This window comes from Sebastes umbrosus, chromosome 8 (genome assembly GCF_015220745.1).
Source record: "Sebastes umbrosus isolate fSebUmb1 chromosome 8, fSebUmb1.pri, whole genome shotgun sequence".
NCBI classification, from domain to species: Eukaryota; Metazoa; Chordata; class Actinopteri; order Perciformes; family Sebastidae; genus Sebastes; species Sebastes umbrosus.
In genome coordinates this window covers 4,127,696-4,146,510 of record NC_051276.1, presented here as the reverse complement: position 1 = coordinate 4,146,510, position 18,815 = coordinate 4,127,696, and the positions used below count along the sequence as shown (strand labels likewise).

At 41.1% G+C, this 18,815-nt stretch overlaps 1 protein-coding gene across 2 annotated transcripts in view; it reads left to right on the top strand.

Annotated features, from left to right (window-relative positions):
• sema4c (sema domain, immunoglobulin domain (Ig), transmembrane domain (TM) and short cytoplasmic domain, (semaphorin) 4C) overlaps nucleotides 1–18,815 on the top strand; it is a 134,736-nt gene that overhangs the window by 67,302 nt on the left and 48,619 nt on the right. The window lies entirely within an intron of this gene.

Sequence of the window (18,815 nt, the reverse complement as noted above, 5' to 3'; positions counted from 1 at the left end):
CTAACTGTCAGTTACAAGCTTGAGTTCACATAGTTTATTTAATGTATTCGTACTACTGACTTCTGTCTCGTTACTGTCTGACTAACTGTCTCAAACTATAGAGTCCTAAAGCCCGGAAATGAGTTAGCATTTTAGCACTTCTGGTTCCCTCATCTGGAAGTCAATGGGTTTTTTGAATGGGTTTTTATTTAGATGCCTGAAATAAGCCTTTACGTGTCTTAAGAAAGGCGGTTACTAGCAAGTAGCTAAATGAGACTACTAAACATCATCACTCCGACTCGTCCGCCTTTACGGCCTCGTTGTGTATACTCGCGCTCATGCGACCATGGTGTAGTTTGTTTATAGCCTTACGTTAACTTTTTACTTCTGGCGATTGCATTGACATTTCAAAACTCATAAAAGTGGTGTTCATTTGTGAAGATTATCTTGCTGAACAAAACTTGTCAGTATCATAAATGTTTGTTTGCCACAGAGCTTATTTTTTTTGCAATAATCCAAAACCCAATGGACAAATCTCATTGGCTTATTGTCGAGGGAACCCAGGGCGATGCTAACTTCCTGGTTAGTCTACAAAAATACGACATCCCTGGAGCACTCTATTCCTGTTTTGTGGCGCAAGTTTATAGTCCGACAGAGAGGTGGTCAATAAAAGTACACGGTGCAACACAGCAACTTCTTAAATAGCTTTGATCTCCGGCTCTCTGTCTCTGTCTCAAAGTAGTACTATAAAGATGGTTTGCAATTGGTGAACATCCAATTTGGATGTCAAAGTTCACCAAAGTTGAACCTGATACAAAAGACTTACGCAGATTTACTTTCCTTCCTGCGACCAAGTCCACTGAAGCCGGACCTTAAGACGGATTTTATGGACTGACAGCTGTTGGTGGAATCCTCCCAAGTTGGAACGATTTATCTGGTCAGACATCCCATACAAAACCAGTTATTGCAAGCATGTATTCCATTCCAACAACCGGGGAGGATTTCCCGTTATATCGGAGATGGATGCTTTCTGATTTTTGTTAAGAGGCCGACATCGACCCCCGGTAAAACAATACATCAGTCTAATCCTAGCGCTCAACTGCATTTGCACTCTTTATCTCGGCCCTCCTCTGCTGCCAGGCCCGACTTTCTTCACTGAACAATGCCAATTGTTGCAAGCTGAGAAATAGTCTTTTTTTAATCCCCCAAAGGGGAAGTACTGCATTCTGTCTCTTGGGGATTAGGGAAATACTATAAAGAGAGGGAAAAAATATGCAAAAGAAAGCTATATTTTCTCACCTCTTTGTACCACCTATTCCACCTTTCATCCCGTATCTATCTTTCCTTTCCCTTCTCTTCCTCTTCTTTCTGTTTGCCTTTTATCCCTCCCCCCCTCCCCTTTTTTTTGCTTTGTATGCTGCGGCTCATCGTATGAACCCGAAATGCTCTTATGGCGTTTTCACAAAGAGCTCAGATTTCAGCCGCTCTTGAGGAGAATGGCGCTCGGTGGCGGTGGGGTGTGGAGATATTTCAAACGCAGCTTTCTCATGCCTCTATTGCACATCCCCCCAGTCCTCCATGCTACACTCGTCACTGGTGTTGTGTTGGGATGTGAGGGCAGAGGATGGGGGCGGGGGCGGGGGGGGGGGGGGGGGGGGGTAACAATCGATAGGGCGTTGATACTTCCTGTGTGACAAAGCAAAGCCAGCGTTGGCAGAGTTGGCCAGATCTCTGCTGCACTTTTGCCAGAACACACTTGTGGTAAAGACACGCCAGACAGGGCAAACAGGGACAGCTGCATACACATGGTCTTATATGGAAGGACGGGGAAAAACCAAGAAGTATCTAATTTTCAGGATTTTCCTGGAAAAACTGGTGAATAAATCTGCCTGTAGAGACAAGATAACTCCTCTCACTTCAACTTTTTGTGTCATGAATATCTTCAAAATAAAAGCCTTCTCATGAAACGGGAGAATCACTACTTGATTCGAGTGTGGCACTTGAGCGCAGAAAGATTCTCGACGTAAATTGATTTGCATTGGAAACAAGTGGGATTATCGCACCCGCTGACAGATTTCTCCACTTGGTTAAAGAAAAATGAGATTTTCAGTCTCAATACGGGGTAAAATGACTTATATGGATGGGTTCTTGCCACGGTGCTGAGGAGGAGATAGGAGAGAGACGGAATGGAAAAACAAAGCTGCAGAAGGAGAGGGAGGGAGGGATCGGAGGGATCGGAGGGGAGAAATGAGAAGAGAGAGGGAAGGAAAGCAAGAGAGAGAGACAGGTGGAGAGACATAGAGAAAGACTGGGAGAGAGAGGCCAGTCACTAACTGCCTTAAAAGGACAGAAAATAGCTTCAGACACAGCTTCCATATTAACATTTGTGAGTGTGCGTGTATGTGTGTGTGTGGGCACCCGATTCGCCTGTTATCAGGCCATTAAATAGGCGTTATCAGTCACTATAAGCACCATAGATGTGGGTTATTAGGGGCCTGCTACGCCTACTATGTTGTAAAAGTGAAAGTGAAACTTAAGAGCAACACGTTCTAACACGTTGTAAAACTGAATGAAACGTCATGTTTTGAACACAAACAAAACGGCTTGTTTAGGTTTAGGCAAAAAAAAAAAAAAAGCTGGGTTCAGGCAGAAAAACTACAACTTCTTTAGGTTTAGGCTACAAAATTACAACTTCTTTAGGTTTAGCCAATAAATCTACAACTTATTTAGGTTTAGGAAACAAAACTACAACTTCTGTAGGTTTAGGCAATAAATCTACTACTACTTTAGGTTTAGGCAAAACAAACTACAACTTCTTTAGGTTTAGACTACAAAATTACAACTTCACTTCTGTAGGTTTAGGCAATAAATCTACAACTTCTTTAGGTTTAGGCAAAACAAACTACAACTTCTTTAGGTTTTTGCCAATAAATCTACAACTTATTTAGGTTTAGGCAACAAAACTATAACTTCTAGGTTCAGGCAATAAAACTACAACTTCTGTAGGTTTAGGCAATAAATCTGCTACTATTTTAGGTTTAGGCAAAACAAACTACAACTTATTTAGGTTTAGGTTACAAAATTACAACTTCACTTCTGTAGGTTTAGGCAATAAATCTACAACTTTAGGTTTAGGCAAAACAAACTACAACTTCTTTAGGTTTAGGCTACAAAATAACAAATTCACTTCTGTAGGTTTAGGAAATAAAACTACAACTTCTTTAGGTTTAGGCAATACAACTATAACTTCTTTAGGTTTAGGCAACAAAACTACAACCTTTTTAGGTTTATGCAGAAAAAAAAAACTTGGTTAAGTTTTGGGAAAAATATTGTGTTTTGGGTTAAAATAACTACGAACACAAAGACACCTACACATTGTTGGTTTCACACGGGATGCGAACTCTGGACTCCTGGGTGAAAACCATGTGTTTTGTGTAAAACATTCTACATGTTCTACATGTTGTAAAACTGAATGAAACATTACCTTTTGAACACAAACAATCATAATCCATCGTCCCTGACCTCACCCCTTATGGAGTTTCACACTGTTTATACTACAGCGCCTGACTTCCGCTTCTGCTCCTGTCATAATTACTACGGTTGCTAGAGGTCGCTCTCGTGTTATTTTTTAATTCCTTTTTTCTGTGATCTACCATGTGAATAGATGATAAAACCTACTATTGGGTGTAGTTGGCCCTTATCGACCCATGTCTATGGTACGTATAGCGACTGATAACGCCTATTTAATAGCGTGACAACAGTCTAATCGGCTGGTGTGTGTGAGTTGCTGTTTGCATGCAGTGCGAGTTCACAAGACAGAGACGAGAAGACAAGCAATGAAACAGCAGAGTGAGAGAGAAAATGTGGGGGCACAGAGGCCGTGTGTGTTATACCTATTTGTGGGGAGAGAGAGTGTGTGTGTGTATAGCTGGGTGTGTGTCTATCTAATCCCCCTTTGTTTATATGTGTGTGTGAGTGTGTGTACTGCTTAGGCTGGCAGTCTGAGGGATTTGGAGCTCCGGGCAGCGCAGGAGGAGTGTGTTGTTGTGTGAGTTGGGTGGGTTATGGTGGGGCAGAGATGGTTGAAGAGATAATATTTACCCCCCCACCACCCCCGCCCAGCAATTACATGAGGCTTACAAGAGGTTGCGGAAGAAGAAACATAATCATCCTCTCTCTCTCTCTCTCTCTCTCTGTCTCTGTCTCTCTTTCTCTCGCTGTCTATTCACCTCCTCTCGTTCTTTTATTTTTTAAAAGTCACATTTTGACATTTTGAATTTCAGGCTGTTGTTATTCTTCGCCACCCACATGTCACATTTATGGAGGGGGAAAACATCACAGTTGGCTCCTAATGAGACATTTTATGTACACACATTATGTATGGCCCTCGTAGAGCTGCTAATGAGCCCCGTAAATTTACATACTTTTCTTTTATAATCACTGACACAGTGCGTGTATCTCGATTTCTTTTCACTTTTATGTGGCTTGTATTTCATATTTATGTTCATTTCAAGTTTCTCGTTCATATCTTTTTTTTTGCTGAAGGTGTTCTCATCCACACATTTTTACTCAATGTTAAAGGAAAAGGCTGATGTTATTCCGTTGTTTTGTGTCTCTCAATTAGCGCTGTCAATCGATTAAAATATTTAATCACGATTAATCGCATGATTGACCATAGTTAATTGCGATTAATCACAAATTAATCACACATGGGAGAAGTATTTAATACTCTTATCAACATGGGAGTAGGCAAACTGCATGTGATTATCATAAAGTAGGCATGTCTGTAAAGAGGAGACTCGTGGGTACCCATAGAATTCATTTACATTCACATATCAAAGGGACCCCTTTGAAAATGGCCATGCCAGTTTTTCCTCGCCAAAATTTAGCGTAACTTCCTAGCGTTATTTAGCCTCCTTCGCGACAAGCTGGTATGACATGGTTGGTATCAATGGATTCCTTAGGTTCCTTTCTAGTTTCAGATGATGCCAGTATCGTCACTCTAGCTTCATTTTAGCTTTCTTAGCTTTTTTTTGAGCCCGCTACAACCTAAGAAATGCATGTTGCGTAAATGCATTAAAGAAATTAGTGGCGTCAAAATGAATCCGCGTTAACTTTGACAGCCATAGTTCTTATCGAAGATTTAAATCTAAAAGCAGGTCACAAATACTTTAATTTCTTTTAAAGATTAAATTAATTCACTACATCAACTGGGCACTGTAGTTTTTAGCAAACATCACTCAAACAGGAGTAAATAGTGCATTTGGTTGAGGACTATTTGGAGCTGTGGATTAATACACATCTGAAGTATTTACACCACCTTGACAGTGTATGTGGGTTTAACTCAAAAGCACATGGAATATGTTACCCAGTGCAACGCTGTGGCTCACTGATGTCTTCTTAATGGTGTTTGGACAACAATTGAGGTCTGTGACACAGACAAATAAGCTGTATCACGCTACTCTAACAGCGTATATGTAACTTTAATCAGCAAACTGACGAAGTGATATCAGTTACACAGCAATATCTATATCATTGCTAACTTTAGTCAAAATTTGCAACCATAAGCTATTGGCTCATTATTTCTCCCCTCAAATGTTTCAGAAACATCTTGTAGTGTACTGTTTAGCTGTAAAATGAGAACGTTTGCTCCGGCTGGTGGGCGGTGCTTGATCAGCGGTGCTTGATCAGCGCTACCTAGTTTGACAGTTTGAACGGAGTTTGCAAGCTTCATGAGCAGTGATTGACAGCTGCTCAGAGACTGCTTGGCTCCAGCTCGGCTCTGATTGGTTGTTTTCCTCCGGTCTGTGAAATCTTGCAGATGCCATTAGGAGCACCGAGCACATGATTTTTTTCAGATTATTTGTCTCCTGCACCACTGTCAGGATATACTGACCGTTTTTATCATATTTGCTCAACATTAATGACTTTAGCTTTAAGTCTGCACCTCTGGAAGGAAGGATCAATTCAATGTTGCTTCTTTTCATGGATTTGTTGACGATAAAAGTATAGAACATCACCAGCCCTCTCCTTTAACTTTAAAAGTTCTTCTTTCTGACTTGTTTTTTTGTCTTTCATCTTTTTCATTCTGTCCCTGAGACCGACCCGCTCTGTCTGATTCTCACTGAATTGGTCACAGCTGATTGGAGCATCCATTATGTTGTTTTAAGCTATTTTCACACCCTTAACCTGGCCTTCTTCCATTGGCCACAGAAAACACTTCAGCTGATAACACCGCTGTCTCTCCCATTCCTTTCTGTCTTTTTCTCTCTCCCTCTTTCTTTTTGGCTTTTCTCCTGTTGGGTTCATACACTCACACTCTCACACACACACACACACACACATACAACCACACATACAGCCCTTAGCCCAGCCCAATGACAGAGGCCAGTAAGCCAAAACTATGATAAAATGCAGCAGCTGTGGTTAAACAAAGAAAGGAAGAGAGAATGAGTGAGGGAAAAGAAAAGAGGGAGGTGAAGGGCGAAGGAGAAATAGAGCCTTTTAGAAACTTGATATGTTTTTTTGAAAATCTAGCCAGCTTTGATGCAGCACATGCATCTTTAAAGAAAATCCAAAGCAAATGCATGCGTCCTGATTTAGAAAAAGAAAGATAGAATGAGAAGATGGTGAGAGAGAAAAACAGAGCAGAAAGAGAGCGGAAAAAAGGGCCGGGCCTCTGACCTCCAGAAACCTCTCTCACTCTCTCAACCTTTCTTTTCTCCCCCCCCTTCCTTCTGTCTCTCCGCCGTATCTCCCCAAACCCTCCAATTACAATAATGAGTGGTTGAGAGCGAGGCAGAGAGAGGCTGTGCGTGACTGGGAGGATAAATGGAGGAGAGGGAGGGAGGGAGGGATGAAAAAAAAGAGATTCATCACCGCTTTTTATCTGCTATGAGTGTCACTCATCCCCATGACCCTGCGCTGATTGGTCAGTGAAGATTAACAGCCGGGACCAGATGTCAGGACCTGGAGTGCTCTCTGTTGTCACACTGACTTTGTGAGAGCTGATGTGTGGGCAAGTGGGCATGTGGATTAAAATGAAAACGCCACTCAAAGGCTGCTCTTATCCAAAGCACCTTCTTGTAGTAGCAGTGCCACCATTGACATTATATTAAAAGTCACAGCCACCCTTTATCCTTATCTGTAAAACTAAAGTGAAGTGGATATTTCACACATAGGTACATAGAGATGCATTCACATATAGCAGGGCTTCTCAAAGTCCGGTCCGAATGACAAGTCAACCTGGACCCAGCCCATACCTCGTGTTTAGGTATGGGTACCAAAACCCGGTATTTAACGGGCACCATTACTAAATTATTAAAGGTCCCATAATTGTAAAAAGTGAGATTTTCATGTCTTTTATATTATAAAGCAGGTTTAAGTGATGTATAAATACTGTGAAAGTATCAAAACACTCAATCCACAGATAAATCCACATGTTCAGAAATTGTGCATTTGAAACAAGCCATTAGGATTTCTGTACATTTGTGATGTCACAAATCTACAATATTTAGACAATTTCACAGTTTTAAACATTCTAAATGTGTCCCGGTTTATTTCCTGTTGCAGTGTATGTGAATGACATCAGCTGACAGGAAGTAAACGTGGACCCAAGCTGTTTCCTAGCAACGCAATTCCGTTGCCATTCCGTTGAAATGCACTAAAACGGAGCGTTTCAGACAGAGGGTGAATACAGGTATATTCAGACAGACAGTATGAGGAAAATAATGTGTTGTTTGAACATTAAAGCATGTAAACATGTTGTAGTAGAAACCCAAAATACAAACATGAACCTGATGATGAGCATGATATGTCCCCTTTAAAGACCCTAGTATTGATAAGCTCCAACGTTTTTATCGATATTTTTTAAAGTTTTGGTGTAATTTAATTAAAAGCAGAGCAGAGAGGCCGCGGCGGAGACAGAGAACCCGACGATTACTCAAGTTGATGACAGCTCGTTACTGTAAGTGCAATAAAACCTTTACGAGTAAAAAAGCCAATATTGTATCAATACACCAGCTCAACAAGCATAAACATGATGTAAACATGTAGAAAAACGATATTTCAATCTGCTCTGTCCGCAGTCTCTCATCCACCCCTGCTGTTTTACACAAGCACAGCACGCTAGCTTGGCTAATAGCGAAAAGTTACAAACAAGCTAAAACAAAAGCAGTCTGTATGTAGTCTTACTGTTTAGCTTAGTCTGCCACGTATCTTAAAATTGTTGTAAACTAAGCAGCTGGCTGAGACAAAAACATTACTGTTGCTGCTCTTGAAACATATAGTTTTATTTAAAATATAAATAAATTATATTCTGCTTTTATTCTTCTTTTAAATAATATATTAAAAGGCAATTATTTAGTAATGACAAAGAACCGTTAAGAGTATCGATAAAGAACCAAACCGATAAGGCATATCGATAAGAAAAGTATGCTAGTATCGATAAAATCCTAATGATATCAATCTCTACTCGTGTTATGAATACAATACGTTATTACGACGTTGTTGCCAATCGTTCTGGACCGCTGACCTTGAATAAAAGCAATAAGTTTGAGAAACCCTGACATATAGGCACATGGGATTTTCAAATATTTTACATGTGAAATGTAAGACTTCACGTGTGGAAAACAACAATTTTACACGTAATCTTGCACGTAATCTTGCATGTAATGGATTCAAATATGTGTACTATATGTTCTTGTGTGGTTTATCACATGATGAATTCGCATGCAGGCACATCGGGGGATTTGGACATTTAACGTGGAACCAAATGACATGATACAAGCATGCTGGGTTTCGCTTAATGATTTTTTTCCAGCACAATTACATATTTATTGCATAAATTATACAGAACCACCACCACAGAAGATCGGCAGGAAAATAATCAGCAACATTTTTTTAAAGTCAAGTAATTGTTTTGGTCATTTAACAAGCAAAAATTGCAAAACATTTGCTGGTTCGTGCATCTCAAATGTAAGGGTTTGCTGAATTTCTCAGTTTTATTTCATTGTAAATTGAATATATTTGGGTTTTCGACTATTGGTTGGGGGGAAAAAAAAAACAAGCAATTGGTGCCAGGTCTCAAAACAACAGCCTGGAGGGAAGGTTAAGATATCCTGTTCATGCAGGATGCGAGGATACAAATCGTGTGCAAGAATAATTAATTTGAGGCATGAGCCGAAATCTACTGTACCTTTTGTGAATGAACTAGACCACATGTGGTGACTCACAAAGCTGCGCATTTTTTTCCCTTCTCCACAGATTGTTTGAGCAGGAAATGGGTCTATTATGCCCAACACTCACAGTAACTTCACTGTGAGTGCATGTAGTCATTCAAAAGTGGTGGTACTGACTAATAAGTAACAGTACTCAGCTGGACAGAAACGTAACGTACTGCTTGAGGCTGTAGCTCAGGTGGTAGAAGAACAGGGGTTGTCTTTAATTGAAAGCTTGTTAGGGTTGCTGGTTCAATCCCCAACCCTCCTGAAAAAATAATTGAAATAATAGGGCTGTCAATCGATTCAAATATTTAATCGCAATTAATCGCATGATTGCTCATAGTTAATTATTTATCTTTTCAAATTTAAAGGGAGATTTGTCAAGTATTTAACACTCTTATCAACATGGGAGTGGACAAATGTGCTAATGTATGTATATATTTATTATTGGAAATCAATTAACAACACAAAACAATGACAAATATTGTCCAGAAACCCTCACAGGTACTGCATTTAGCATAAAAAATATGCTCAAATCATAACATGGTAAACTGCAGCCCAACAGGCAACAACAGCTGTCAGTGTGTCAGTGTGCTGACTTGACTATGACTTGCCCCAAACTGCATGTGATTATCATAAAGTGGGCATGTCTGTAAAGGGGAGACTCGTGGGTACCCATAGAACCCATTTTCATTCATATATCTTGAGGTCAGGGGTCAAGGGACTCCTTTGGCCATGACTGGTTTTCCTTGCCAAAATGTAGCGTAACTTTGGAGCGTCATTTAACCTCCTTAGCAACAAGCTGGTATGACATGGTTGGCACTGATGGATTCATTAGGTTTTCTAGTTTCATGTGATGCCAGTATCTTCACTATAGCTTTAATGCATCACTATCGCGTTAACTTTGATAGCCCTAGAAAATAGCTGTTGGTTGTAGCCCTACTGTACTGGGAGTACTGGCTTCTGTGGAAGCCTAAGGATGTGAGGGACAAGAATTCCCCGATCGTCTGAATCACCAAATACTTGTGATTGTTGGCATGCACATTGTTCAGTGAGTCAAATTCCCAAACTATAGCAGTGCCATGCTGCACCAGTTGAGCTCCACAGGCTCCCGTCTATCTGTGTGTGTGTCAGTGAGTGTGTGTATGTGTCATCACCACAACATTGTACAAAAAGGCCTAACTCTCCCCAGCTGCTGTACCAGACTTACACGCTGAACCATGACGCTGGAATGGGAAAAAAAAGCTCACTTGTGGCATCAACCAGCTCTTGATGATTTGTTCTGCTTGTTGTGGACTGCGATGGCGACCCCCCACCACGCGAGTCTGTTTCATCCCCCCCCTCCCGCTTTCATCTTCCAACTTCCAACCCCCCCCCAACCCCCCGAAAGCCATCCCCCCACTGGGCTCACTTGTTCCGTCCTCGTGTTAATCCACTTCTACCACTTCCTTTCCTCCCACTCCCATCCCCTTCATCTCGCTCTCAATTCTGCTGAATTCAATCGCTCTATATTGCCATGACTGTTCATGAAAAAAACGTAATGGTGAAGCTGCACGGGAAATACAAATGCTCCATAACTGACAAACAAGGGCTTACACGTTTAAGCCACACAGAGACGGGTAATTATTCGGCTTAAAAACATGTATACTTTCATCATGTGTCCTTGCTATTATTCTTTATGGCGTATTGATTCAGTCACAAGCGAGTTAAAGCTTCAGTAGGTAGTATATTTTTGGCATCATTGGGCAAAAATTCCATAATAACCTTTCAGCATATTGTAATTCAAGTGTTCTGAGATATAACTAGACTCCTGCTCATCCTCATGGCTCTGTTTTCAGACTTTAGAAAATCTAGCCCGTGACGGGACACTTTGACCAATCACAGGTCATTTCATTGAGAGAGAGCGTTCCTATTGGCTGTGCTCCGGTCATGTGACCGGAACTTGGCGTTCCTTCACCAGATTTCACAATGACGGCGTCACAAACCTTCTCATTTTACAGCTAAACAGTACATTACAAGATGATTCTGAAAACATTTGACCTCAGATCAGCTCTTACTGCTTGTTTTCCTCCGGTCTGTGAAATCTTGCAGATGCCGTTAGGAGCACCGGAGGACACAGAGGCACATGATTTTTTTCAGGTTACCTGTTTCATGTACTACTGTCACGGTATAGCGACCGTTTTATAAAAATAACTGTTTTTAATCATATTTGCTCCAATCTCGCCTACTTCAGCTTTAAGTACATGAATTCCTTGTGTTAAATAAATCTCAAGTATTCTTAATTTACAATCTATAACGACCTAAATTCACTCCACAGTTGACGACAGGTATATTCTTGCCCGATCTAGCTGGTAAATGCATGTATATCGTTCCCTTTCTTGTCTCTCTCTCCATATCCGTGCTCTCATTCTGTCGTACACCTGACTCTCCTGTGAACTTGTCATCTGTTCAGCAGACAAAGCTTGTGCATCCACGTGGGAGTGTGTGTGCGCCTTTTGTGCACACGGTGTTGTTTTTTCCCCTTCAAAGAGGGTACCTGCTCAGATGAGGGGGCCCGACAACGCTCTGTGCGTGTGCACGCTCGGGCATATCTGCATGTTTCTGTGGGCGCTGCACAACGTCTTGTCTGTCTGTCTGTCTGTCTGTCTGTCTGTCTGTCTCAGCCTCTCGCTCGGTGTTTGTCGCGGCTTCAAAGCTCTCCCTAAAATAGGCCTTTAATCATAGTTTGGTGTGCACGCGGCTTGGCGGTTAGAAGCTATAAGCAGCGGCTGGGTGTATTTATAGCAGAGAGTGAGAGAAGGAGGCTGGAGCTCCGCTGGAAGGCTGATGGAGGCAGATTACAGAGGCGAGGCCCCGGATCGGGACCTTTTCAGCCGGCCGTGAAGCAACAGGCGCTCTCCTCCTCCTCTTCCTCCTCCTCCTCAGCCCCACATGGGATTTGTGTTTGGTCTGGCTCGGTTTGATTTGGGCTGGGCTGGATGGTGAAGCTGTGACATGACCCTGAGATTCAAGGTTCTTTAATTTTAATTTTGTCAAATCCAGCAAAGCAGTCATTGGCAAGGACAATCTTTGGCCTCAGGTTCCTTCAACAATGCTCATAAAATATGTATTTATAAAAGAGGAAATCACACAAGTAAATGTAAAAGCAAAATGATAATCTGAGGCATAACATATAAAATATAAGGCTCAAAGATAAACATAAGTAAATATAGAATAGTAAATTTGTAATTTTGTTAACGACAGTATTTCAGATGGAAAACTCAATGTATATGCATGATGAGAAGTAATATACTGTACGTACACAGAGGTGTGAACAGGAATGTAGTGTGTATATACATAGCCATGATATAGTGACTGTTTCCATGGAGTCCCACTAGTTGATGTCACCATGAAGCAAACAGCTACCAGTATCAACAAAAGTTGTTTTCCAAAGAATCGCATATACTATCACAGCTTTATTTCCTACCTTGAGGCAGCCTTGAGTTTCAGTGCATTTCAGTACACCATGAAATCATCTTCCATAGCCTCAAAACATGTTTATGATAGCTAATCCATCAAACATTTTTGTCCTTGTTGCTTCGTTTCAAGAATCTAAACACATTCCCGTACACAAGCTTGCTGAACTCCTACCTGTTTTTGCAAGAGACTCACATATTCTTTTCATAAAAACTAGGATTGTAGTTTGCTACATTGAATCATCCTCTTGATAAGGTTTTGGTCTGCAGTTGCATTGTTGTTGCATGATACTGCAGTTGTATACTGGGACTGTGTGACAGATCTCCCTTGTGGTGCACTCAAGGACACTCAGGCAGAAGTTACCCATGACTACATGTCTTTGGCATTAGTGGAAAGTACACTTACTCAAGCACTCTACTAGTACAAGTGCAATTTTGAGGTAATTTACTCAAGTACTTTCATTTTATGCTACTTCATACTTCAACACCACGACATTTCAGGGGGCAATATTGTACTTTTTACTTCACTACATTTATCTGACAGCCATAATTACTTTGAATATTAAGACTATACATACTGTAGACATATGGTGAGTTTATATAAGGCATTATATAAGCATTATATAAGGTTGCTAGGTCCATGTATTTACTCCAAACTTAGACCTAAAATAAAAATTGGTAAACCCTTTTCATTTTAAATCCACAACATCTCTTTATTTAAATGTACATAGTGTTATCAACTATATATAATCCACCCACTCACAAATAGCCTATACAGATCCAAGTGGCTGTCACGTCGTTTTTGTCTCGTTTTATTACCCCCTTTTATCGCAGTCTCACACCCGTCTAAAGACAAACACACACAGCCAGTGAAGAGGCCTTGTAGCGCACTTATCTCTGATCATTTCTGTTTCCAAACAGAAACTGACCAGGTACTGACCTCGGTCAGGCTCTCTAAGCTGTTTTGTCCCTCTCACTCTACTCGGACTTTCAATTTGCCCTTTTATTTGTATTTCTCCTCATCTGTTGGACTCATTACGCCTCCGTTCGTCTCTGCCCCTCCATTTCGTATTCGTACTCTTATTTATATTCTCTTTTCTTCTGCTTCCTCCAAACTGTTGTCTATGAGCATCAAAGGCCTTGTAATTTAACCCAAACCGCCCTCACTCACACAAACACACACACACACACACACGCACACACACACTCACACACTCTCACACACTCTCACAAGATCCTTGAAATGATGGAAAAGCCTCAAAACAGTCCTGGTTTAAAGCTTTGAATGGTTTTAAAATGTCTTACATGCGTTACATTCTTTTCAACATTCGGTGGAAGGATTGCTTCATTGTGCTGCATTGCTGTGTATTCAATACAAGGTTAGCTGTATGACACGCTTCATTTATGCTTTGGAGTTCTTATTCATGTTGGTATTTTTCTGCTCAGTCACTAGGATTGCCTCTTATTTGGCACTTTAGTTCAATTCTCCACAGCTGTGAAAAACATTGAAAAAGTTTGATTTCTCTTAAAGCGGCAGTAGGCAGATTGTAGAGAAATATCCATTAATCCTTTATCTGTAACTGCTTATCCGATTTGGGATCGCGGTTGGGGGGTGGAGCCGATCCCAGCTGATATTGGGTGAAGGCAGGGTACACCCTGGACAGGTCGTCGGACTATCACAAGGCTGACACATAGAGACAGACAACCATTCACGCTCACATTTACACCTACGGGACATTTAGAGTTAACAGTGAACCTAACCTGCATGTGTTTGGACTGTGGGAGGAAACCTGAGCACCCGGTGAAAACCCACGCTGACACAGGGAGAACATGCAAACTCCACAAAGGGCCCCAAACCGGGTTTGAACCTACGACCTTCTTGCAGTGAGGAGGCAGTGCTGACCACTGGAGCAAATATGATTTAAAAAATATAATTTATAATTATAAAACGGTCACTATATCCTGACAGTAGTGCATGAGAAAAATCATGTTCCTCTACGTCCTCCGGTGCTCCTAACGGCACCTGCAAGATTTCACAAACCAAAGGAAAACTCAATCACTCGAACTCCGATCAAAAGGTCAAATTAGGCAGCGCTGATCAAATATGAATCAATATTCTGTTACTGAAATGCCTATTTTCTCATATAAAACGTTTTCAGAAAAATCTTGTAGTGTACTGTTTAGCTGTAAAATGAGAAAGTTTGCGACCCGGCCGCAATGTTGAGATCAAATACCAAGCACCGCCCACCAGCCAGAGCAAACCTTCTAATTTTACAGCTAAACAGTACATTACAAGATGTTTCTGAGAACATTTTATGCAGAAATGAAGTAGGCATTACAGTAACAGAATATTAATTCATATTTGATAAGCGCTGCCTAGTTTGATTGGAGTTTGCGAGTGATTGACAGCTGCCTCTGTTGAGTGAACAGCCAATAGGAATGCTCTCTGTCTCTAAAATGACCTGTGATTGGCCAAAGTCTCCCGTCACGGGCTAGATTTCCTAAAGCCTGAAAACAGAGCCATGATGAGGAGCAGAAGTCTAGTTATCTCTCAGAACACTTGAATTACAATATGCTGAAAGATTATTATGTAATCTTTGCCCAGTGATGCCAAAAACATTCTGCCTGCTGCCGCTTTAAACCTACAGATGGTGTTTGCATACATTTGAACTCGCACGCTGTCTTTCAAAAAACACACACACGCTTCTTCACCTGCACATAAATAGTGATGAACCACAGGTGTGGACGGCCTTGTGTCTGTTACAGAGAAACCTACACCCACTCAGGTTACAACACACACACATACTGTACACACACACACAGCAGGTAGCCTCAGGACTGCCACAGTGTGGCGGCAGATGGTAAGTGCTTCTGCCCGTATCGCCTCTTAATGACAGAGCCGCTGATCACTTCAAACAAGCCACTCGGAGCAAAACTTTCCCTCTGTTGGTGGAGAGATGTTCGAGTCGCTGAGCAGGTACCCTGGAGAACTGTTCAGGACTCTGCGTGCGAGTGTGTGTGTGTGTGTGTGTGTGTGTGTGTGTGTGTGTGTGTTTGTGCAAATGCAATGTGTCTTTCAGCTTCAGCCCATAAACTTTGTATATTCTGTGTGTTTGTGTGTGTGTGTGTTGATGTGTTCAGACGCACACTGATTTGTGTGTACAGCCACACAAGTGTGTGCATGCGTGTAAGTAAAAGTGTGTCAGCTCTGGAGTTTTCTTGCCCGGCTGTGTGGAACACAGCAGATGTGCTCAGCTCTCCCCTGAGGATGCCGACTCTCTCTCTCTCTCGTCTCTCTCTCTCTTCACTCTCTCTCATCAAGCTCCCTCATCCGTACATACCCTCCAATGTTTATACACCGCTGCTCTTCACATAATAAGCTGACTTCAGTACTCATCCCCCCCACCCCCCCTTCCTTCCTTTCCTTTCCTTTGCTTACTTATTCCCTCCTCTCCTCTATCTCTCTCCTTCCATCCTTCTGTGCCTCTCACAACATGTCGTCTCTCAGGTTGTTGTTTTTTTTACCATACCTTAACCAGATTTCTATAATGATTTCTGCGTGTTGTTAACACACATCCACACACATGTAAGCTGGTTAGCAGCAGGGTTTAAGTGGAAGGGTTTTTATTGGGCCATGATGGTCAAAATGCTGTTTTTAGAGGCTGGAGTCAGAAGTTAAAACTTGGAACGTTTTGTGTCTTTATGCATGAAAATAGTCTCATTTCAAGTAGATAAATACCCAGTGTATAATCTCAGTAGGGATGGGCGATACAAGACTTTTTTAATTCAATACCAATTTTACTGATACCGAAGCATATTCACTACGTTCCTGTAACTGTTAACATTCAGTTTACATTTAGTTCACAAATTCATATTACTGTATTTTACATTTTATTTATGTTTAAAGGTCCCATATCTTGTTCATTTTCAGGTTCATACTTTTATTTTGTGTTTCTAATTGAACATGTTTACATACTGTAATGTTCACAAAACACATTATTTTCCTCGTACTGTCTGCCTGAATATACCTGTATTTACCCTCTGCTAGGCAACAGTTTGGGTCCATGTTTACTTCCTGTCAGCTGATGTTATTTACATACACTGCAACAGGAAATAAACTGGGACACATTTAGAATGTTTACATTTAAAACCGTGTAATGGTCTAAATATTGTAGATTTGTGACATCACAAATGGACAAAAATCCTAACAGCTTGTTTCAAACGCCAAATTTTACGAATACGTGTTGTGTGTATTTCTCCTTATATTGAGCGTTTTGATAGTTTAACAGTATTTATAAAGCACTTACACCTGCTTTATGATATAAAAGACCTGAAAATCTCAGTTTTTACAATGTGGGACCTTTAATATTTTAGCCATATATTTTTATACACTATTCTATGTCTTAGATTCTCATTTTGCTTTCATTTGATTTTCTTTTTCTTTTTCTTTTCTTTATAGCTGCATATTTAATGAGCGTTGTGGGAGGGAGTCTGAGATCCAAGATTTTCATTGCCAATGACTGCTTCACTCTAATTGTTGTGCACATGATTATAAAGAACTTGTAGTCTAACAACCAAATTTAAAATGAGATTGTGATGATGAAGTTTAGGAATTTAGGGTAGACAGACAGACAGACACGGCAAAGACAAACTAAAAACGGTGCTACCTGCACCTAGATATGCTTTGCTTCTCTCAAAACTCTCCTGCAACATCATTTGCCAGACAGAGGGTGGTGCACCGTGCAGGAGACTTGAACGTGTGACCGTCTTCTTGTTTTTGTTCCGCCTCCTTGTAACTCTCAGGGTGTGTTGTCTTTAAATGTTTTAAAGAGGTTACTCGTGTTGCTGCTGTGTGCCACTTTCTTGTCACAAATGGTGCATCTTGCTGTAATTTGATCTGCAGGGGGAAAAAATGGCACCACATGATGCTACGTCTCCTTTTCTGCCATTCTCCAACACTCAGCTGCGAGACTACCCGCTATACGTTCTGATCTCACATAGGTTTCCACGGTCATGTGACACAGGCCAGCTCAGGATGTGATGTGAGATATCAGCTTTTGCCCTCATTGCAAAAGGTCAGGTCAAACTAAAATTACGTGTGGCCCACTGGCCCAGTTATTGAACACTCCGTGGATGCAAAAAGAAAAACATACGGGGTCTAGAAAGACCTAAGTTAAGATTAGATAAGACGTTGCATATGTCCTCTTATGTATGTGCAAATAATAAAACAAATTGGAAAAACTAATAAAAGAATAATTTTGGAGGCTTTTTGAAATTGTCATGTCAAATTGGGACGGATCTCTGGTCCTCAGGATGCAAAGTATCTGCCCAAGATTTTAGTTTATCTTGATTCTGGCGCCACCTTTGGTCTAAAACTATCTGTCACTTCATTGATGTTTTGAGTTGAAAGCAATGTTGGTTTTCTGTCAAAATAAAAAAGCATCACTGCCTGTGCAGCAGGTATAAAAAGGGATCACCCTGCATTTGAAGCAAATAAAACTTTCCTTTATCTCACACACAGCTCCTTCATCCAGAACATCCTGCTCCGCGTATACGAGTCTATTTAGTCCCCAACTAGGCCACAGCGTCACATGAGCAGTTAGTCACACCATAAATCACACCGTTCCCTCCCTGGATTTCAGCTGCTATTTTCAGTCGAGGGAAACGGGCGAAAGAAGTGAAAATATTCATGCTGTAGAAAAAGAGAAAAAGGGAATATTCTTATTCAATTTATGAGATTGCATTACGTGCAGCGCGGGGCTGTCATCGCCTTGCGTTTTGCACACATTCTATCCGCCCAGATAAAGCGAGAGAGAGAGGAGACAAGGTGACACTACAAGCAACAAGAGTGTGGATAATGAAAACTAAACACCATCCTTTTCTCTCTTTCCTCCTGTCTCTGTCTTGTTTTCTCATCTGCTCTGCACCACTAGTTTGTCTGTATGCTAGTCAGGGGATTTGAACAGTGTGGGTGTGTATTTGGGCGTCTTTGTGTATGTGTGCGAACAGCAAAACAGTGGGTGCATCTTTTTTTAAATTTTGATGAAAAAAAAAAAAGTCAGCTCTGGTTTTTCTGCAGATGGGACCGCGGAGAGAACATTTTGTGATTTCCTCATAATCTTTTTGAGATTGTTTGTGTCGGTCTACGAGCAGCGAAATG